We start from the raw sequence: 23,854 nt of genomic DNA, 5'->3' as shown, positions 1-23,854 counted from the left end.
AATACAGATTCTGATACATATATTTATATATATCAAATACAATAGAAGCTCATTTCTAGTTCTTACAACCATGCTTACAGAGACTCCATTAACTTCAACACATGGCTCCCAAGGTTGCCCTGATGGTTATCTCCATTGTAGTCTGTCGGAAGGGAACTACAGCCTAATGGTGCATACATGAGTTTTTAAGGTCCAAGCCCCGAAATGACACACACCACTCCCTCTCATATTTCAGTGGCTAGAACTTAGTCTCATGGCCACACCTAACCACAAGGCAGGCTAGGAAATATAGTCTAGCTGTGTACCCAGGAAGAAGAGGAAAACATGGATTTTTGGTAAGAATCTGGGTCTTTGACTTGTGAACAACACTACGTAGATTTCATAATAATACCAAGCCATTATTTATTACAATGTAAAAACCATTAACTCAAGGACAAAACTAGCCCACAGCCCCACATGGTTATGCTGACTCCAAAGTCCCTCACTAGAGTGCTCTTAATTTTGGAATCATGGACTTTTAACAGAAAAACTTTACAGGGGTAGTTGGCTGAAAATTTCCTGCTGCTACTCTGAGAAAAAGAAGAACAGGTCCTTAAGTTGACTTTTGCTATTCCTTAATTCTCTTATTTCTAGGACTTTTTAAATAATCTTTTTTCATGATCAAGAGTCTATCAATGAAATAAAGAAGAAGGAGCAGGAACCCTGTGATCTCTTGCAGAGAATCCGGGTCTCTGGCATGGTAGGTGAGAATTCTGCCATTGTGTCACAGTTGCACTGCCCTCTTGCAGTTTCTGTTTAAGCCACCTATTTGAGTTTTGGATGAACGGCTTTGTAATTTCTCTGTCTGTTAAAAGTGCATTTTGAGAGCCCCTGTCTTAGAAATTTCCATATTGGCTGAAATTTCCATTTCTATTTGAGTAGTTGGTGTTATGAGCAGTTTGGGATACTCTGGATCTACTTCTCTATCCTGGGCTCTGCCATGGTGATATCTGAGCAACCTTTCTTTCGGTTCCTATTGCTTGTGATGCCTGACCGGGTGAAGTTGGACAGAGCACTGGCTCCTTTCCTAGGGCCAAAGTCTCTGTCCTGAAGGCATTCATAGTCAGGAAGGGAGACAACACAGGAATCCATAATTTCAATATAATACAGTGAAAGTAGGGTAGAGGTATGTAGGGGATGCTATAGTGGCATAGAATTGGATCATCTAATCCATTCTGGAAGAAAGAGGGGAAATTCAACAAGAGAAACTATTTAAGCAGAGTTGTGAAGGGTGAGTAGGAGTTAGCCAGGAAGACCAGAAGGATAGAACAGGTAAGGAAGGAAAATAAATATGATTAAAGTTAGAGGCATGACAACATGGTACATACTTAGAACTGGACATAGTATGGAAGGCAACATAGTCATGGAATATGACAGACCTGAGTTCAAATCCCAGATCTACCACTTTCTGCTATGTGACTATGGCTATGTTATTAACTTCTCTTTTCCTCAGTTTTTCTCACTTGTAAGATGTAGAAATGAAAACTATCCACCACATGGGGTATTTGAAAAGAAAAGAAATATGTATTTGGCATTGTGTCTAGACCATGTAAAAGGCTGAATGAATGATATTGTCCAGTTGGTAAGTATAAATATGGGTCTAGCCTTAAAGAGGTAAACTTATTCTAGATATACAGTTTAGGAACTCATCAACATAGAAGTGGCCATTGAAGGTATGAGTGGGAGTGAAACTATAACTACTCAATTTTTGCTGCCTAACAATAATTCCAAACCTTAGTGGCTTAAAATGACTTGTAGTATAGTTCATGAGTCTGTAAGCTAATTGAGTAGCTCTGCTGATCTGCACCTGGCTTGGCTCATCATAGATGGACTTGCTCATACTTCTATAATCCGCTAAAAGGTTGGCTGGTCTCAGATTGCTTCACTCACCAGATGCTTGAGAGTTTATTGACTGGGGTAATAGAAGTGACTGGGCCATGGGACTCTCATCATCCAGCAGGTTAACCCAGTTTTTTCCACATGACTATGGGGTCTAGGCTTGGAACTAGTATGATGTTGCTTAGCCAAATTCTATTGTCCAAAGTAAGTCACAAGTTCAGCCCAGAGCTAAGTGGCAGAGAAATAGACTCCAACTCCTGACAGAAGGAGCTTCAAAGTTACATTTCAAAGACCACAGATACAAGATTAAGGTGGAGAATTGGGACTATTTTAATCTACCAGAGAACTCATACAAGAATAGGGTATTGAAGGAAAAGAAAAGAAAACCCAGCACATAACTGTCACACAAGATCGAGAATAGAAAGCCTGAATGGTAGCCTAAGATATTGGAGAGAATCCAGGAGAATCTGGTGTCACAGAAGCCAATGGGAAGAGAAAGTTTTAAGAAGGGAGAAGTAGTTAACAGCGTTGAGATGATGGAGAATCCAAGCAACATAAAGACTGAAGGGTAATCATTGGAATAAATGAAATTGAAGTTGTTAATGAAAATGGTGAGGGCAGGTTCATGGTGAAAACAAGACAACGGTGGTTTGTAAAGACAGTGGGTGGTAACAATTGGAGATAAATAAGTGCCAATAAAACTTTCAGAGAGTTTTAATAAAATAAAAGAGATAGATCTGTTACTAACTACTCAGGGATGGAAGGAAGAATACAATCTTATTTTTTTTTTTAAAAAAAAGGAGGAGTACTGAGCAAGTTTAAATTCAGTCAGGAAGAAAATAGGAGAGAAGAAGTAGATGAAGGGTGAAGAGAAGAAGATCCTTGAAAAGGGGGAAGAAGTGAGATCCATAGAACAGGCTGAGTTATTACTTTTACATAGGAAAAGTGACATGCAACTAAAGGAACCAAGAAAGGATAGTTTTATATTTAAGTATGTTTACAGGTTTAATACAAGGAGGCTGAAGTAGCTCCCTTCTCCTATGGCTTCTACTTTTTATAGAAAGTAGGAGTGAATTAATCTACACAGAGCAAGGGGGAAGTAGCATTTAAGGAGAGAGTTAAAAATCTACAATAGCCTCTGTAGAGAATGAGAGAGAGCCGACAAGGGAAATAAAGGATACCAGGCAGTATTGGCAGTATTGAGGGTCCATTTAAAGTCAGAAATCATAAATTTAGAGTGGCATCAATGATTTATAGTGACACCAATCTGTGTGGATTTCCAGCAGTACTTAGCAACCAGAGATGAATGATAATTGGGTTCATCCACACTTGGTGTTTTGCCAGAAGTTGAACTGGGGAACACTGGGGTAAGGCTGTCAATAAGAGAGAAGTTGAAGTGATAAGAAATATTATCTAAGCTGGATGGGGAAGGAAATGGGGACAGGAGGGACTGAAGATCAGAGAGAAGTTAACGCTGGTATCGGACCAGCAAAGCTACATCTCAAGCTCATCTCTTAGGAGTGAACTTTCACAATGTCTTATATATGCTCCTCAATCTTTTCCATACTTTGACATCTTTCATGGTATCCTCCTATTAAACATCCAACAACCCCACTGCCATAACAACTCACAGCCCATAAAGAGCAGTGGAGAGGCCAGGTGGTCAACAGAAACATGACAGGTGAGCCCCCACAACTTCCCCTTTCCCAGTCCTTCAGAACCTGCACCCATAACAGTTGTTCAAGACAAAATCCTAGGAGTCATCCTTGATTCCTCCATTTTCTTCATTCTCCATTACTGAATCCATGACCAAATTCAATGGTTCTAGGTTCGAAGATATTTCAAACTTGCTTATTTCTCTTCATCTGTACTGTCATCACCTAGACCCAAATCACCATTATTTCTCACCTAGACCTTGGAAATAGCCCCCTCATTGGTTTTCCTAATTTTCCTCTGCCCCTCAATTTCATTCTTCACACAGTAGCCAAGGTGATCTTCCAAGAATATGAATCAGATCATATGTAGTCACCCCTCTGCATAAAATCCTTCAAATGCTTTCCATTACTCTTAGAATAAAATCAAATTCCTTATCATTGAGTTCAGGCAGAAAAATCATGTAAAACCATACTTTTGATGTAGCACTATGGAATAGTAAAGGGCCCATGTGAGTTGGAGCTAAGTTTCAGGGATGAGGGTTGTTCATCGAGACAGGAGAAGTAGGTAGGAGCCCAATCTCCTGGGGCCTTGGAAATCATGGCAAGGCATTTTGAAAAAGACCCCTCCAACTGCAGATTGGGGACCACCAGTGGGGGTGGGGGGGTGGGATGAGAATAACTGCAGTTAGACCAGTTTCGAGGACATTGTAATAGCTCAGGTAAGAGGTGATGGCAGATTGGACTAATTTGAGAGAAGCAAATGGACTTGAGAAATATTTTAGGAGGTAAATGAAATGCTTGATATGCCTTTTCTATCCCACTCCCACCCCCTGTTCCTATGTTTGCTTGCTGATATCTACTCATTATTCTGAAGTTCACGTCCACCTTCTCAGGGACTCTTCCTGACATTCCAGAATAGGTTATACAGAAGCCCAAGAAGTGTTTGTGGAACTGACATAATAGAGAATATTCTTATAAAGATGAAAGAGACTTGAGCATTTATTTGGATTAAGGAAAAAGAGTTATAGAGAGGGAGAGCATCAAGATATCAAAGAGAAGTGGTAATTGATGGAGTGTGTTCCTGAGGAGAAAAGAGGCATGATATCCAGAACCCAAGTGAAAGCTCAACCTTGTAGAGGAAACGCCCAGACCTGTACTGTACGGGATTTTACTCGGGAACACTAATCCAGGCTGGTGACCAGACAAGGAGTTATCAGCTCTTCCTGGTTTGAAATCCCCTTTTGAACTTCAAAATATTTCCTGGATTCCCAGATATAGCTTTACTTTTCATATCCATTCATTGAGAAAATACAGGACTGGAAAAAGCTCCATGGATTCAGAAAAGCTTTTAAATGAATTTTCTTTTTATTAATCACAACTTCATCCACTCTCCTTTTAAAATAGCACATAGATGTGTGAAGTCATTTTTTTTTTCTTAAGACAATTCCTAGTGCAATAAAACTTTGCAAATCTGAATGACCTCTGCCTCAGGCCCCTGAGTCTACAGATTGGGAATCAAGATGCAGTCTAGATCATCTTCTAATGAGAACTGAGAGTATTCGGTGACTGTCTCATCTTCCTCCAGACTGGGAGTTCCTTTGGGAGAGGAGCCATGTCTTTTTTATATCCCCAGCATGGTGATATAAAATGATGGTGTAGGACATCAGAGAAAATAGGTTTTAAAATGCTGGTGAAATGAATTAAAATAGAATTATTTACATGGTCATTTTGTTATCACTGAAAGTGAGATGTCAGATATTTTAATTTTTAAAAACCCTGCTTTCTTTCCCCCTCCTGATTAAGATGATTCAAATTCAACCCATTTCTTTAAGGTGCTTGCTTTACATTCTCATTTACTTTAGCTGAGGGAGTCTGCCCTGGCTCTGGTTCACTCTTCTGTTTCTAGACAGTCCTTAGCAATGCATCATCTTAGTAAAGTGCCTGGCTCGTTCCACCGACTAAAATGTACTAAACGCGCAGGCACATCCTGTCCTTCAGATGTTCCAGCTCAAAATCAAATTTCTGCATTTGCACATGCTTATTTGGCTAAATGCATCTTGCAGGATTAACGTAAGCCATCACACAGGGCTAATGTTTTTTTGTGTGTGTGTGTGTGTGAACATTAATGTACAAGTCTGACGGGAGGAATCACCTAGCTTTACGTGAATAAAATAAAGAGGGATTTCAGCTTTTGGCACTTTAATTGGATCCTTTTGATGGGAGAGGCCAAAGGAGACACCAAATATCGTGATGTGATACTTTAACTTCAGGCTGTCCTTGCAATAATGGAGAGAAAGCTAGCTGTGTGAGCTCTTGGGGGCACTACTTACCAGGAACAAATTGACAAATGGATGTGAAAGTTCAATTGGAAATTCAGCTGCCATTTCACAGGTGGCCCAATCTTACCACTGTGTAAGTATGATTCTTCCAGCCACCAATTTAAAATGGTGACAATGCCCCACATGGGCCGTAGGCAAAGAGAATTATTGCTTTGGAGGTGGGAAAGTCAGAATGGTGGCCTTCAAATAGATGGAACGTGGAAAATATAAACACACATACACTTCATAGGGCTGGGGCCCAGACACCACAAATGTTGACTCCTGTTCAGGCAAACTTCTCTGTCTCTTCAGCATCTTCCCGCATAATCCCCTCCCCTTCCAGCTTTTATTTGAAGCAAGGCTGTTGCCTGAGGCACTGTTCCAGCAGCCTTCTCAAGTTTGAAGTTCCAAAGGCTCAGGACCAGGGAGTGAGGCTTGTTACTCTCCTCACTCCTCGGCTGCCTCCAGGCCACTGCTCTGCCATCTCTCCATTCCAAAGCCACCACTCCTTTCGTGATTTACCTGTACTGTGGCCCCTTACACACACTCCCATTCCTGCCACACTTATCTGCTCATACCCCCTCATTCACTGAAGACTTAGTTCCTGGTTCCCTGTCTCCCTCTATGACCTTGTCCCAAGTACCCTGGAATCCACATAAATGACTCATCTAATATTCCACCCTGGAGAGTTTTCACCTCCTCATTCTCCAGTGACATTTTACTTCACCACTGATGCCCAAGGCTGCCTTCTGAACTCTAAAACATTACCCCAAATGGTGCTACTGCTTACAAAATTATAATACTAACTTTCTTTTTTCTGACTGCAATCTATCCTTACATTCACTTTCTCAAGTGCCCCTACTGAAGATTCAATAATTCAATCACTGATTCTTACTGAACATACCCCACCCCAAACACACACACTTTTCCACCTTCCATCAGGTCCCCTTTACCTTCACTACCTTTTTTTTAACAGTGAAATTTTGTGGTCCACTGCTATAATCACCTCCTTGCAAATAGCTTCAATTCCCTTACTCATCTCTTCATTTATCATGCTCTCTTAAATAAAATTCTCCAACTACAGATGGACTTAACCATTAATCTTCTTCATGTCTGCATCCAAGCAGATTAAATACATTGCACATCCAAGCTGACCAGTTTTTTCTTTTATTTTTCTATTTGATCACTTTTTTAGGGAGGCTTACATTAAGTAATATCAGACTGACCCTCCATGAATGTCAGCCTGTTTTTAGTAGAACTCTCATAAGTGTCCGGTAACCCCAAATCTCATTTCCCACTTTCTAAGAGGATTATTTCATTGCCTTTTGCAAGCCTCCTATGCCCAAATTCTCTCAGCTCCCTTTATAGGGAAGCTTCTAGAAAGGGGTGTCCACATACACTCCATACCTTCTTACCTCCCAGTTATGCCTTTATTCACTGCAGTCTCGCTTCAGCTACCACTGCTTCAGCTGAAACTGATTTTGTCAAGGTCGCCAACAAGCTCCTTGTTACTAAGCCCTTGGACATTTTCCTGCTGTCATCTATTTTTATTCACCCTCTCACCTTCATTTTCCTCCTCAAAACACTCTCCATGACATCGCTCTTCTCTGTTTTCCCCCATTACTTCTGGCCACTTCTCAGTCTTCTCCTTATTCTGATGGCTTCCAAATTTTTATTTCCAGAACAAACTCTCCTCTGACTTCCAGACGTGTGTGGGACAACCTGCTTAACTTTTCCACTTGATTCTCAGACGCAACATGTCCAAATGTCTTCAGCTCTTCTCTCTTCCCCATACCCCAACTTTTCCCAGTCTTTTCCACCTTTGCAAACAGTAGTACCTTCTATTCAATTTCTTACATCAGAAATCTAGATGCCATACTTGTGTCTGCCTCTCTTTCAATCCCTTCCCCCAAGCCAATCTATTATCAGGTTCATATTATCTCCATCTCCTAAATATATCTTGAAATAATAAACTTTCCTCTCTCTGCTGCTATCTACTAGTCCCAGTAACTTTTATTTCCTACAATTGCAACAGTCTTCTTTCTAGTTTCTCTGGTTTTGCTCTTGGCTTCTCCAATTTACCCTACTCAGCTGAAAGAGTTAAGATTTTTAAAAACACAAATTGGGTCTTGGTATTTCCCTAATTAAAACCCTCCAATGGCTTCCCAATACATTTTCAACAAAATGAACACTTCTTACTCTGGCTTACCTGGGTCTATGTGATCTGGACCATATCTAATTCAACAGTTTTCTCACCCATGCTCTTTCTGATCAACTCTCTTCCAGCATCACTTATTTTTCACCCTCTTAAACAGTTTAGCCATCTTGTCGCATTTAGGCTTTACACATGCTGTTTGAACTCATCTCTGATACACTTCCCCTCACTGGACTTGGCTAGCTTCTTCTCATTCAGTAAAGCTTATTATTTTTTTAAAATAGACCTTATTTTTAAAGTAAAATTTACATATATAAAAATGCACAAATAAAAACTGTATAATGTTGAAAAATGGATACATCTGTGTAATCAAGGAAGTTCCTCATGTTTCTTCCCAGTCGGTCCCCCCCTTAAATCCTGAGGCAAATCCTTGTTCTCACTTTTTTTCACCCTTGGTTTATCTATTTCAGAACTTCACATACATGGGCTGATAAAGTATAAAAACTTACATCTGGCCTCTATTGCTCAATACAATTTCTATCATATTCAACTATTGCAGCATGTATAAGTGGCATGCCTTTTAAATTGTTGATTAGTATTATATTATATGAATATATCACAATTTTTAAGCCTATTTTCATACTGATATACATTTGGATTGTTTCTGGTTTTTGGGTTATTATGAGAAAAGTTACCTTGAACAAGTCTGAATGCTTATTTGCTTTCATTCTTCTTGGTTAAATAGTTGGAACTAGAATTACTGGGTCACAAGGGTAAGTCTTTACTTAACTTTGTAAGAAACAACCAAAAGTTTTCTACAGTAGAGGTAAGGTTTTACATCCCCACTGGCAATATGTGAGAGTTCTGGTGGCTCCACTCCTTGGCAATGTTTTGTTGACAATCTTCTGAATTTTTACTGTTCTAATGGGTATGTAGTGATAACTCGTAGTTTCAATTTACATTTCCCTGACAGCTAATGATGTTAAAACCTTGTCATTTACTTTCTGGCCATTTATATATTTCCCTTTGTTAAATCTCACTTCAAGTCTTTTGACTCTGAAGACTTGTTTGTCCTTTTTATATTTGAGCTCTGGTAGTTCTTTGTATATTCTGGATATAATTCTTTTGGAAGATCTATGCTTTGTGAATGTTTTCTGTGAGGCTCTGGATTGCCTGTTTATTTTCTTAATGATGGGTTTTTTTTGATGAGCAGGGTTTTAAAATTTGATGGAGTGTAATTTATCAATTTCTTCTTTTATAGTTATTGCTTTCTTTCTATGCTATACCTAAGAAATCTTTGGCAACCCCAAGGTCACAATATTCTTCTGTGCTTTTTTCTAAAAGCTTTACAGTTTGGACTTTACGTTTGGGCCTGCCTATACATCTTAAATTAACTTTTGTATGCCTGAAGCTTATTTTCCCCATGTGGTTATCCAGTTGTTACGGCATAAACTGACAAAAAGACTATCTTTCACCCTTTTGATTGCTTTGGTCCCTTCATGAAAACCAATTGACCATATAAAAGTGAGTCTGTTTCTGGACTTTCTAATAAGTTTCACTGATCTATTTGTCTATTCTTATACCAATATAACACACTGTCTTGATATTTTATAGAAAATCTTGAAGTCACAGACTATAAGTCCTACAGCTTTGTTGTTTTAGATTTCATTTTTGCTCTTCTGAGTCCTTTGCATTCCCTTTACTATAGTTGTCTTACATATTACATCTGTATATATTGAAAATACCATTTCACAACATTACCATTTTTCCTTTTGACTGTCAAATGCATTTCAAAGAACTCAAGAGGAAAAGAACAGTGTATTATATTTACCCAGAAATTTACCATTTCGATTGATTTTCCCCCATTCTGATGTTCTGATTTACCTTCTTGTATCACTTCCCTTCTGTGTGATAAACTTATTTAAATAATTTTTTTAGAACAAGTCTGCTGGAAACATATTTTCTTAGCCTTCTTTCATCTGAGAATGTTTTTATTTTACCTTGATTCCTTAATGTTATTTTTTGTTGTATGTAGAATTCCAGGTGGGCAGTTCTTTTGTTCCCCAAAATTGGAAAAAAAATTTGTCATTTTCTTCTGGCATCATAGTTTTTGATGAGAAATCCACAGTCATCAAGATCATTGTTACCTATAATGTGTAATTTTCCTCCAGATACTTTCAAAATTCCTTCTATGTCTTTAGTTTTCAGCAATTTGACTAAGATATATTTGAGGCATGGACTTTTGAAGTTTAATCTGTTTGAGATTGACTGAATTTCTTGAATCTGTAGGTTTATATATCTTTTGCCAAATTTTGGAAGTTGTCAACCATTATTTCTTCAAATATATTTTTGGCACCAAACTCTTTTCATCTCTTTTTGGGACTCCAACAATGCAAATGCTATACATTTTGTTGTGCCCCCACACCTGAGGCTCTTTCTTTCTTTTACATGGGCAGACTCTGGGAATTGAACCCGGGTCTATGGCATGGCAGGCAAGAATTCTGCCACTGAGCCACCGCTGCACTGCCCTGGCTTCATTTTTATTTGACCCATTTTCCCTGTGTTGTTTGTATTAGATAATTTCTACTGATCGATCTTCAAGATCTTTCTTGCCTCTGGCATCTCCATTCTACTACTGAGTCCATCCACTGAGTTTTTAAATTTCAGTTCAACAATTTCCATCTGGTTCTTCTTTGTGTCTTGTAATTCTTTGTTGAAACTTTCTATTTTTCCATTTTTAAATTATATTCCGAACATTTTGAATATTATGTTATGAGGCACTGAGTCTTACTAAATCCTAAGTAAATGTTGATAATTTTTTTTTGTTTGTTTTTTTGTTTTTTTGTTTTCTTTTCACTTTTATTGGGAAGTAATTTCAAACTTAGAGAATACTTGCAAGTATAGAAGAAATAAATCCCATATAACCTTTCCCTAATTCACCAACTGTTAACATTTTGCCACGTTTGCTATATGAAATGGTTTGAGGGGAAGTTGTAGATATCACTTCCCTTCTCTCCCTAGATATTTGAGACAAATGTTTCCCAAAAACAGGGGCTTTCTTCCATAATCAGAGCACAATGATCAAAATCACACATCCATCCTTACTGAAATTTCACCAGTTGTCACAACAATGTCCTTTATAGGCCTTCTTTCCAGTCCAGGGTCTTACCCAGGAACCATCACTGCATCTACTTGTATGAATCTTTAGTCTCCTTTCATGGGGAACGCTTCCTCGGATTTTCTTTGCCTTTCGTTACCTTGATATTTTTGTAGAGCACAGACCATGTATTTTACAAAGTTCTTCAGCTTAAGTTTCCTCATGGCTGGATTCATGTCATACCTGCAGTAAGGGATGCCTGTGGGACAAGAATGTGACAGCAGCGATGTATCTCCTTCTCGAGCCCATGATGTCAGTTTGGCCTCACAGGGGTGAGCTTAACTTTGGCCACTTTGTTAAAGGTATTTCCACTGCAACTTACGCTTCCTCCTGACAGCAGAGAACTAACTGTGACAAGACACTTTCAACTATGTAGATATTACGTTCTTGAACAAATTTCCACACAGTCTTTTTTTTTTATTATTAATTAACGGAAAAAAAAAGAAATTAACCCAACATTTAGAAATCATACCATTCTACATATGATAATTTTATTTTAACAGGCAATTGACTTGATAAGCATCAGGATAAGTTCAGGTCTTCTCTGGGCTGTTGTTCCAATTTTCATTCAGTTTTCAGAGAGTTTGCCGTGTTATCCAATTCTGTCCCTCATGTGTACAACCTAGAGGCTAGTCTGGGATCTGTTTATTAATCTACTGGTTAGTTTACTTCTTAGTTTCTTTTTAGTATGCTGATCAAGATTGGTTTCACGCATATTCAGTTTGAGGGTAAGCCCAAGAATTTAAAACAAAATCTTTATGAGGTTGCTTTTTTTGAGCAACTTTCTCTCTGTGACCTCCCCAATATTTTCTGGTTCCATGGGTCTCCCCTTACTGGTTTACTGGCCAAAAAGTTGGACCTTTAGTTACCCCATTCTTCTTCATGCTTCTACAACTGCATCAACATCCCGAGCTAAGCTGCAAGAGGACAAAGAGAGAGACAAGGCAATGGGTCTCTGTTCCACACTCTTGAAACTAAGCCGGACTTTCTACACTTATCCTGAGTGTTAGGTGTTGCCTTTACAAATCTTTGAGATAAACTAGAGATTCCCTGGGATTTTTCTTTTACTGTTCCCCAGTACTCACTTCTTGGTTTTATATCATGCTGGGGTTAGATCAGAAGATACTAGAAGAGAAAAAAACTGGTAAACTTACCACCAATTGTGACCATACAATTGAATTTTTGTCTTCTTTCCCAATCTGCTTGTTACTTTCAGAGTTCTCAAATCCATTCTGCCCAGGTATTACTGCTGCTCTCAATAGGTAAGCAGGATGGAATATGCGTATTCAAAACTGGAACCCCTGTTTGAAGCTTCTTAAGTTGATTTTTACCATATCAATATTAGTATTTGAAACTATAAATTGCCCTTTAAGAACTGCCTTAGCTTTATGCCACAAATTTTGATATGTTATTTTCATTCAATGTGTGCTAGTTGCTAATTCCCCTTGTGATTTCTTGGACCTATGCATGCTTTTGAAATGTACTACATAATTTACAAATATTTATGACTTTTCTAGGTATCTTATTGTTATTCATTTCTAATCTTTGTCAGAGAATATACTTTGTAATATTTCAATATCTTGAAACTTAATACAAATTTGTCTTATGGACCAACATATCATTTGCCTTGGTGAACATATGCCTCTCCAAAGCATGTATTTTCAGCAGTTTCTGGATACAAGTAGTCTATAAATGTTAATTAGGTTAAAGTGGTTGGCAGTATCTTTCAGAACTTTTAAAACCTTAGTGATTTTTAAAAATTTAGTGGATCTATCAATTACTTAGACAGGACCACAATTATAGTTTTACATTTTACATTGAAGTCAATGATCCATTTTGAGTTAATTTTTGTTTAAGATGTGAGACTTAGGTCAAAGTTCTTCTTTTTGCTTATGAATGTCCAGTTATTCCAGCTCCATTTGTTGAAAATACAATCTTTTCTCCATTGAGCTGCTTTGCATCTTTGTCAAAAATCAAATGGGTTATATGAGTGGGTCTTTTTCTGAGTTTTCTGTTCTTTTACATTGATCTATGTGTTTATTTCTCCAGCAATATTACACTCTCTTAACAACTATAACTATATTGTCAGACTTAATATTGAGTAATTTCTCTCACTTTGTTCTTCTTTATCAAGACAATTATAGCTATTTTATGGCCCAGGCCTTTCCATATAAATTTTAGAATAAACTTGTGTGTGTCTACAAAAAATTCTTCAGGGACTATTTATAGTAATTGTATTAAATCTATAGATCAATTTGGGAACAATTCACATCTTTATTGTGTTGAATCTTTTAATCCATGAACATAGTCTATCTCTCCATGTGTTTAGATTTTCCTTGATATCTCTCATCAATATTTTGTGATTTCTAGCATAAAGATCCTATACATGTTTTTTAAACTGTATACCTAAGTATTTTATTTTCTTTCAAAAAGTTAATGCATTTTAAATTTTGGTTTTTGCATGTTCACAGACATGCATACTACTATATAGAAATACAATTGTTTTTGCATGTTGATCTTATGTTCTGTGACCTTGCTGAACTCATCTACTAGTTCTAGGAGATTTTTTTTTTTTTTTTTTTTTTTTTTTTGCAGATACCCTGGGATTTTCTGCATGGGCAATCATGTCATCTACAAATAGAGATAATTTTATTTCTTCCTTTCCAATCTGTATGTTTTTAATTCCTTTTCCTTGCCTTAGTCCAGTGGCTAGAACTTAACAGTAGTATGCTCATTATGAGTAGTAAGTGTGAACTTTCTTGCTTTGATCTTGGCCATAGGGTGAAATCTTTCAGACTGCCAATTAAGTATGATGTTAACTGTAGTTTTTGAAGATGTTATTAATCAAGTTGAGGTAATTTCCTTTTGTTGGGATTTGAATCATGTATCACCAAAAGACATGTTCAAGTCCTAAGCCCAAATGTCACAAACTTACTTGTAGATAAGACCTAGGAGATGTTATTGTTAGTTAAGGTGTGCTCAAACTTAATGAAGGTGGACTTTAATCCAACATGGCTGAAGTTCTTATAGGCAAAGGAAATTGAACATGGAAGTAGAAACCAGAGTCAGAAGGAGCCAGAGTATGAGGCAGAACACGATGTGACAGAGGCAGAGATGCAATCCAAGGAACCCCAAGGATGGTGATGAACCAGAACCAGAATACTACAGAGCTCAGGAGAAAACATGGCCTTTTGAGACCTTGAGATTGGACTTCTAGACTCCAATCAATGGGTTTGGAACAATACCCTCCATGGGTATTGTTCCAAACGCATGAAACAATAAATTCCAATTGTTTAAACCAATCCACTCTGCAATATTTGTCATAGCAGTCCTGGCAAAATAAGACATCCTCAATTTCTATTTTTGTGAGGGTATCTATCATGAGTAGGTGCTGAATTTTGTCAAATTCTTTTTCTGCATTAACTCATATGACCATATGATTTTTCTTTTTTAGCTCGTGGATATGGTTAATTACACTGATTAAGTTTTGAATATTGAAACAGCCTGGCATATCTGGAATAAGTTTCACTTGGTCATGGTATATAATTTGTATGTAATTATCTTTAAACATTGTGGAATTCAATTTACTAACAGTTGGGGAAGTGGAGTTCTGTGTCAACATTCATGAGAAATTTAGGTCTGTTGATTTCTTCATTTCTACTGTCTGATTTTTGGTATCAGAGTAATATTGGCCTCATGAAATGAGTTATGCTCCTTGTATTTGTCCCATATTCCTATTAGTTCTTATTGCTGCTATAACAAATTTCCACCAACTTAGTGGCTTAAAACAACACAACACAAATTTATTGTCTTACAGTTCTGGAAGTCAGAAGTCCAAAATTGGTCTCAGGGTGTTGCTAGGGTTACATTCTTTCTGGAGGTTCTAGGGGAGGATCTATTCCCTTGCCTTTTCTGGCTTCTAAAGGTGTCCTGCAATGCTTGGGTCAAGGCCCCTTCCTTCATCTTCAAAGACAGAAGCAGAAATCTTCAGATATCTCTCCAACTCTCACACTTGTCTCCCACTTTCACTTATAAGGACCCTTGTGATCACACTGCACCCACTCAGCTAATCCAGGATAATCTTCCCATCTTGGTATCTAACTTAATCTCACCTACAAATTCCTTTTTGCCATATAAGGTAACATATTCACAGTTTCCAAGACCATTATTCTGTCTACCACACTCCTATTTTTATGAAGATAGTATATAAAATTTGTGTTAGGTTTTGTTAAATGTTTTGTAGAATTCTCCATTGAAACCACCTGGCCTTGGATGTTATTTTTTTCAGGAGCTTTATAATTATGGGTTCAGTTTATTTGATGGTTTTAGAGCTATTCATATCATCTATTTCATTTTGATTGAGTTTTAGTCATTTGGATCATTTCCTTTAAGCTGTCAATTGTATGAGTATAAAGTTGTTCACAATATTCCCTTACTATCTTTTCTTTCTTTTTTCCCTTACTATCTTTTTAATGTCTACAGGATTTGTAGTGATAACCCCTATTTCATTTTTAATATTTTTGTACTTTGTTTTTATTTTTGTCAGTCTTGTTAGAGGTTTACCAATAGTGTTGCTTTTTGAAGAATCAGACTTTTTGTTTCATGATTTTCTCTATTGTTTTCCCTTTTCAATTTCATTGATTTCTTCTTTTTTCTTTATTATTTCTTTACTTCTTTTCCTTTAGATTTATTTTGCTCTTCTTTTTCTAGTTTCTCTGGTTAGGAATTTAGGTTATTGATTTGAAAGCTTTCCTTACGTCTAATGTAAGCATTTGCTGTTATTAATTTCCCATTTCAGCACTGTTTTAGCTGCAACCCATATATTTTTATATGGTGTATTTTCATTTTCATTCAATTATATGTATTTTTTTATTTCCTTTGAAACTTCTGTTTGATCCATGGATAATTTATAGTTGTATAGTTTAGTTTCCACATGTTTAAATATGATCTACAATTTTTTTGGTGGATTGACCCTTTTATCGTTATGCAATATCCTTTTTGGTCTACAGTGATTTCCTTTACTCTGAAGTCCACTTCACTTCTGCTTTTTAAAAAATGATTTTTGCATGGTATATATATTTTCCATACTGTTACTTTCGAACTACCTATACAATTGAATTTGATATCAATTTCTTTTAAGCAGTATAGAGTTGGGTCATCTTTTTTACCTCACTCTCCAATCTCTTTTTATTGGTGTATTTAGATCATTTATATTTAAGACAATTGTTGATATACTAGCACTTCAGTCTGTCATTTTATTTATTTTCTATTTGTTTCCTTTGTTTCTCGTTTCTCTATTTCTTTTTCCTTGCCTTCCTTTTTAGCCTTGAACAATTTTTAGGATTCCATCTTGATTATTTTTGGTGCTTTTGTGTGCATCTCTTTATATAGTTTTCGTAGTGGTTGCTCTGGATATTAAATATGCATACATGGCATAACATTCTGCTGTATCAGCATTTTACCACTTGTAGTGAAGTGTGGAAACCTCACATACATTTAGGTATGTTAATCTTCCCCATTTAAAAATATCTTGGATATTATATGGTTATAATTTTGGTTTCAATTATCAAATATGATTTATGCAACTTATAAGGAAGAGAAAAGGGTTTCCCTAGATCTCATGCTGTGTGTCTCTTGGTGGAAAAGGGATGTGTGGGACTCTCCTATGTGTGTTCCCAAGCTGTCACAGTCTCTCTGGGAAGGTGAGGGGAGTCTTGGACCTGCAGGGACAAAGAGACTTCCTTGATCAAGCTACTTGTCATAATTGGGTCCCTTTCTATATTGCTTTCTGCCCACCCTGGTGTCTCTGGGTGTGGAAAGAGTGTCCCCAACCTGTGGGGAGAGAGAGGTTTCTTGTCTGCTATATCTGGGTCTCTCTTCCTGGCTGTATCCACCTTCTTTAGTATCTCTCAGTGGAAAAGGAGAGTCTCAGGCCTGGCAGGGAAGAAGAGTACCTCCTTTAGCTACTTATTTCTGGTGGTGCTCCCAAATGATCCTATTTGTTGTAGGTGTCAGGCTCATTTGATATTTTTCAAAGGGACTTCCATCAAATATAAGGTAGGAATGAGCCTGCCTGGGCTGTCTTCTTTTGCTAGGCTGGCAGTTGGGAAATGCCGGGTCTGAGTGCCCTTTCTCTGTTGAAGGAGAGTGGTATAAGTTGTCCTGCCACTGTGTTGTTCCTCCAATCCTCCAATCCTGGGTTCTTCTAAAACCTTTCAGAGCTCTCCTTTGGTTGTCTTTTTATGCCATTCCCAGAGTTCCTAGTTGCACTTGGTGGGAAAAATCAGGGAAAAATGAGTTTATGCTGTCTTATACAGACTGGAAATCTGCTAATTGGTTTTTTATTTATATCATCTGTTTTCTGTTTCTCTTTGATTCCTTTATTGCCTTCTTTTGGGTTAATTGAATATTTTATGTTCCATTTTGATGACTCTTTTGGCTTTGTATCTGTATCTATTTGCAGGGTTTTAATGGTTGCTATGGGGATTATAATATACATCTTTAACTTGTCCACAGTCTACTCAGAGTTAATATTTTCCTATGTCATGTAAAACAGAGAACCTTGGAGTAATATAGAGTCCAAGAGTCAGTCAAGTTCTTCTGTGAAGGGCTAGATAATAGATATTTTCAGCTTTGTGGGCCATTTAGTCTCTTTTGCAACTACTCTGCTCTGCTTTGTAGTAGAAAAATAGCCACAGATAATATGTAAACTAATGGGCATGGAAAGATTTGGTCTGTGGTGATCTGGACTTAGCCCACAGGTCATTGTTTGCAGACCCCTGTTATAGTCCATTTATTCCCTTCACTTCTAATCCTTATTATTAGTGCTTTTGTGTGTTTCTTTTTATAGAGTTTTCATAGTGGTTGCTCTGGACATCATAATATATATACATTTACAGATACTATAAGCGTACAATATAGTAATACACAATGTTTTCTTTAAATATAGTCAGACAGCACAAGAGGGAAAAAATAGGCTTTTATACTTACCCACATATTAATCATTTCTGATGATCTTTACTCCTTCCCAGAGAAGGAGCTATCATCTGGTATCATTTTCCTTCAGCTTAAATAAACTCCTTTAGCATTTTTTGCAGTGCAGATCATCTAGTAATTGAGAATCGGGTTTTGTTTATCTGAAATTGTTTTCAGTTCACCTTAATTTTGAAGGTTAATGCTGAATATCCAATTTTCTGTTGGCAGTTTTTACACTTTTAGCATTTTACTGATGCCATTCCATCATCTTCTGCCCTCTTATTTTTGAAGTTGGCTGTTAGTTTTATCATTGCTCTTTAATATGATATGTCATTTTCATCTGACTGGGTGCTTTCAAGATTTTTCTTCTTTATCTTTAGATTACAGGAGTTTGACTATGAACTGCCTTATGTAAATTTTTTTTTGTATTTCATCCTAAGGGTTTGTTGAGTTTCTTGGATCTGTAAGTTGATGTTTTTTATCAAATTTGGCAACATTTGAGTCACTATTTATTCAAATTATTTCTGTTCCGTTCTCTCTCTACTTTTCTTCTGGGAATTTAATTACACATGTATTACACTATTTAATGTTTTAACACAGTTGCTGAGATTCTGCCCATTTTTCTTTTGTTCCTTCTTTCTTCAGAAACATATATTTTATCCATCTCTCTAAAAACACTGATTCTTCTTCTATCTCTAATCTGCTATTGATATCATACAGTCAATTTTTCATTTCAGTTATTGTATTTTTCAGCTCCAGAATTCCCATTTATTGTTTTTATTTCTCTTTTGAGATTACCCATCTGTTCATTCTTATGAGTATACTTCCCTTTTTGTCCTTTAAATATTTATAGTAGCTACTTTAAAATCTCTTTCTGCTAATTATGACATCTGGGTCATCTTGAAGTCAGTTTCTACAGATTACATTTTCTCCTGAGTGTGGGTTACATTTTTCTGCTTCATATATGGCTAGTGATTTTTTATTGGGTACTGAATATTATAAATGAGGTGTTGTAAAGTCTCTGGAGTCTATTATGTCTCTCTGAAGAGTGTTGACCTTTTTCGTCTTACAGGAAATTGATTTGATAGTTTTTAAATTTCAAGCTCTTTCTGACCTGCAAGGGACAACAGCTAACATATCTATCCATCTCTTTTAGCTTCCAGCTGCTGCTTCTTCATGAGTAAAGCTGAGGCTTTCAGCTACCACAAACAATGCACATATTGGGGAACACTCTGAAGAAGAAAGCCATAAACTAACAAGGATCACATATTGTAGCTCCTGCCTCTTAAGAGTGTTCCCCACTCTTATTTCTGTATCATTTTTGGTGTTCTTCCATGCCTTAAAACACTATTTTAAACTATTTTTCCATATTTTTTAGTTGTTTTCAGTGGGAGGGTTTGACCAAATTAGTTATTTCCAGGGGTTATTTTAAATTTCACCTTCTGAGAGACTATCCTAAAACCTTCTTACATAATCCCCTCCAATGTATTCCCTTTCTCTCTATCCAGATTGTTTTTTATAGCAATTATCACTAGTTGTAGTTATACATAGGTACATATGCAAGTTTGTATTTTCTCTCATTCTCTTTCATCTCCATTAATGTATAAACTCAAGAACCTACTGTATCATACACTCAATTAAATATTAGTTGTATTAATAATTATTCTTCCTATATTTATTTGTGTCTACTGCAAAACTAGGAAAGGGAAGATCACACTTTATTGGAGTCTGAGGAGACACTAGAAGGAGAGTTGCCGTGGTACCTACTCCTTCCTGGCTCCAGATGCCAGGTGCAAGCCTCATTTGTTGAAGGCTAAAGTGAACAGATGATTTAGCTGTTTAATTGAGAGATATCATGTACATGGTGAACAAGCAGAACCACTTTGAGCCTTGGTGACTGAGTGTGGCAGTATTATAGAGAAGGCTGTGATCTTGTTTTATAATGTTGTAATCCAGCAGGTGAGAGCTTGGAGCTCACCTCCATTAAATTTGGCCATTAAATGTGGCCTCCTTTGCATCTGCAGGTTGTATTGGGGTACATATGATACACAAAACAATCAAAATTCTGCCTGATATGCCTTAAAATATGCCTGGATTTTTTAAAACGTCTACTCTGCTTTCTTTCAGAATAGCTTATTACTCTGAATATTAGTCCATGGAAACATTAGTTCCATATGATTGGCTTCATATTTCCATATGTGTTCTCTAAAAGTACCCAGACCTGGCTTGGCAGATCCTTTTTCTGAATCTCATGTTCAAAAGATTTGAATTCCTCTAACCCCAGAGACATCGAGAAGCAGTTCCCCAAAAAGCCTGTTTCCTTCATTTCTAGCCATAATTTGACTTATTTTACTATCTTTCACCATCTAGCCTCTTGCCTGCTTGCAAAGATTTTCACTCTTGGGGTCAGAAAATCTGAGATTTTCAAGCTACTAGGTTTCTCATTCTTTTTTCATATTTCTATCTGTAGATACCCATTGTGAACATCTGTTGGTTTTTGTCCAGCATCAATTGACCCATTTTCTGCGGGTTTTCTTTTAACTTTTTTAATTTTATGGTATAACATATATACAAAGTAAAGAAATAAAAAGGCAATTGTTTTCAAAGCACTCTTCAACAAGTAGTTACAGGACAGATCCCAGAGTTTGTCATGGGCTACCATAAGATCCTCTCATATTTTTCTTTCTGGCTGCTCCAGAATATAGGAGGCTAGAGGGCTTAAATATTTTTTGTATAATCACAATCGACTTTTTTTCTTCTTTTTTTGTGAAAAATAAAATGTATACACAAAAAAGCTATAAATTTCAAAGCACAGCACCACAATTAGTTGTAGAATGTATTTCAGAGTTTGACATGGGTTACAATTTCACAATTTTAAGTTTTTACTTCTAGCTGCTCTAAAATACTGCAGACTTAAAGGGATATTAATTTAATGATTCAGCATTCATATTCATTTGTTAAATCCTATCCTTTCTGCATAACTCCACCATCACCTTTGATCTTTCTAGCCCTCTCTTCAGGGGTGTTTGGGCTATGGACATTCTAAATCTTTCATATTGGGAGGGTATGTCACTAATATGGGGTAAGGAGATGGAACTATCTGATGTTCTGGAGAGGCTGGGCTAGGTTTCAGGACCGATTTGGACCAGGGACACATGTGGAGATTGTAAGTTTCTGGAAAGTTACTCTAGTGTATAGAACCTTTTGAGGAATCTTATATATTGCCCTAGGTGTTCTTTAGGATTGGCTGGAAGGGTCCTGTTTGGGGGTTGGCAGGTTATGATAGGTAACAAGGTCTAACCGAAGCTTGCATAAGAGCAACTTCCAGAGTAGCCTCTCAACTCTATTTGAACTCTCTCTGCCACTGATATTTTATTAATTATACTTCTTTTCCCCCTTTTGGTCAGGGTGGAATTGTTGATCCCACGGTGTCAGGTCTGGATTCATCCCTGGGAGTCATCTCCCACATCACCAGAGAAAACTTCACCCCTGGATGTCATGGCCCATGTAGGGGGGAAGGCAATGATTTCACTTGCAAATTGGGCTTAGAAAGACTGAGGCCACATCTGAACAACAAAAGAGGTCCTCCAGAAGTAACTCTTAGGCATTCCTATAGGTAGTCTAAGCTTCTCTGCTACCTACATAAGCTTCACAAGAGTAAGCTTCCTGATCGAGGGCATGGCCTATTGATGTGGGTGTCCCTAAAGTTTGACACAGTATCAGGGGATTCCCTGATGGTAAGGTTTAATAGTTCCATATTTTTCTCCCATCCCTCAGGGGACTTTGCCAATACTATTTTGATTATGTGCTTAATATACTCTAGGATGTATCCAGGCATTACAATAATCTATACAGGATTAAAGGACCTCTTTCTTATTCTGAGCTCCCTGTGTTTCAATTGTCCAAATGAGCTATATAAGTAGGTTGAATTAGATTATGCACTACAGAAAATTTCAGTTCCAGACCAAAGAAACTTTTCTTCCATTGGTCTCAGAGTATATGTGGTTCTAAAATATAGACACTGTCTTCCTTACCCCTGTGTTCTGAATAACTTTAACCCCAACCTGTTCGGCTTCATTCCTATCTCCAAATATCAGGTTATTTATATATATAAAACAGGCTCTCAAAATCCAGAAATAATAATCACCACTCTGGACTTAATGTGTCTGCTCTAAAAACTTACAATCTAAGCCCCTATTTTCTTATCAGCATTTTCTAAAGGTGACTGTACCATTCTTGTTCTTTTGTTTCTGGCTTATTTTGTCTCACCAGATGTCCCACATGTTCATTCACATTGTTTCATGCCTCACGACATTGTTCCTTTAGTAGCAGCACAACCTTCGTTCATAAGTATACACCATCATTCACCAATCAATCTACTTCTCCATCAGTGCATCCTTCAGCCACCTGCATTCATCAGGCATCATGCAGAGGGCCCAAAGTCCACAGTCCATCAACATTCTCAATTTTAGATAATTTCATTGTTCTGAAGAGAAAAAAAAAAATACATCCCCACCAAATAGGAAATCTAAACCTCTTCTTAACTCTTGTCTCTCCCCTCATTATTTACCTCTGCGGTTGTTGTGGTAGTGCTGATGATTCCCTTTTGAACATAGTTCATAGTATGCAATAGCAGCTCTGGTTTTGTTTGTTTTTTTTTTTCCAATGACATATTCCAAGCTTATTCTTGAATGTCCGTTCACATCAGTGGGACCATACAGTATTTGTCCTTTAGTTTTTGTCTAGACTCACTCAGCATAATGTTCTCTAGGTCCATCCATGTTATTACATACTTCATAAGTTTATTCTGTCTTAAAGCTGCATAATATTCCATCGTATGTATATACCACAGTTTGTTTAGCCACTCGTCTGTTGATGGACATTTTGGCTGTTTCCATCTCTTTGCAATTGTAAATAACGCTGCTATAAACATTGGTGTGCAAATGTCCATTTGTGTCTTTGCCCTTAAGTCCTTTGAGGAGATTCCCAGCAATGGTATTGCTGGGTTGTATGGCAATTCTATATTCAGCTTTTTGAGGAACTTCCAAAGTGCCTTCCACAGTGGTTGCACCATTTGACATTCCCACCAACAGTGGATAAGTGTGCCTCTTTCTCCGTATCCTCTCCAGCACTTGTCATTTTCTGTTTTGTTGATAATGGCCATTCTGGTGGGTGTGAGATGATATCTCATTGTGGTTTTGATTTGCATTTCTCTAATGGCCAGGGACATTGAGCATCTCTTCATGTGCCTTTTGGCTGTTTGTATTTCCTCTTCTGAGAGGTGTCTGTTCAAGTCTTTTTCCCATTTTGTAATTGGGTTGGCTGTCTTTTTGTTGTTGAGATGAACAATCTCTTTATAAATTCTGGATACTAGACCTTTATCTGATATGTCGTTTCCAAATATTGTCTCCCATTGTGAAGGCTGTCTTTCTACTTTCTTGATAAAGTTCTTTGATGCACAAAAGTGTTTAATTTTGAGGAGCTCCCATTTATTTATTTCCTTCTTCAGTGCTCTTGCTTTAGGTTTAAGGTCCATAAAACCGCCTCCAATTGTAAGATTCATAAGATATCTCCCTACATTTTCATCTAACTGCTTTATGGTCTTAGACCTAATGTTTAGATCTTTGATCCATTTTGAGTTAACTTTTGTATAGGGTGTGAGATACGGGTCCTCTTTCATTCTTTTGCATATGGATATCCAGTTCTCTAGGCACCA

The sequence above is a fragment of the Tamandua tetradactyla genome, chromosome 2 (genome assembly GCF_023851605.1).
Source record: "Tamandua tetradactyla isolate mTamTet1 chromosome 2, mTamTet1.pri, whole genome shotgun sequence".
NCBI classification, from domain to species: Eukaryota; Metazoa; Chordata; class Mammalia; order Pilosa; family Myrmecophagidae; genus Tamandua; species Tamandua tetradactyla.
The sequence above is the reverse complement of the archived record's forward strand: the minus strand, read 5'-3'. Positions refer to the sequence as shown.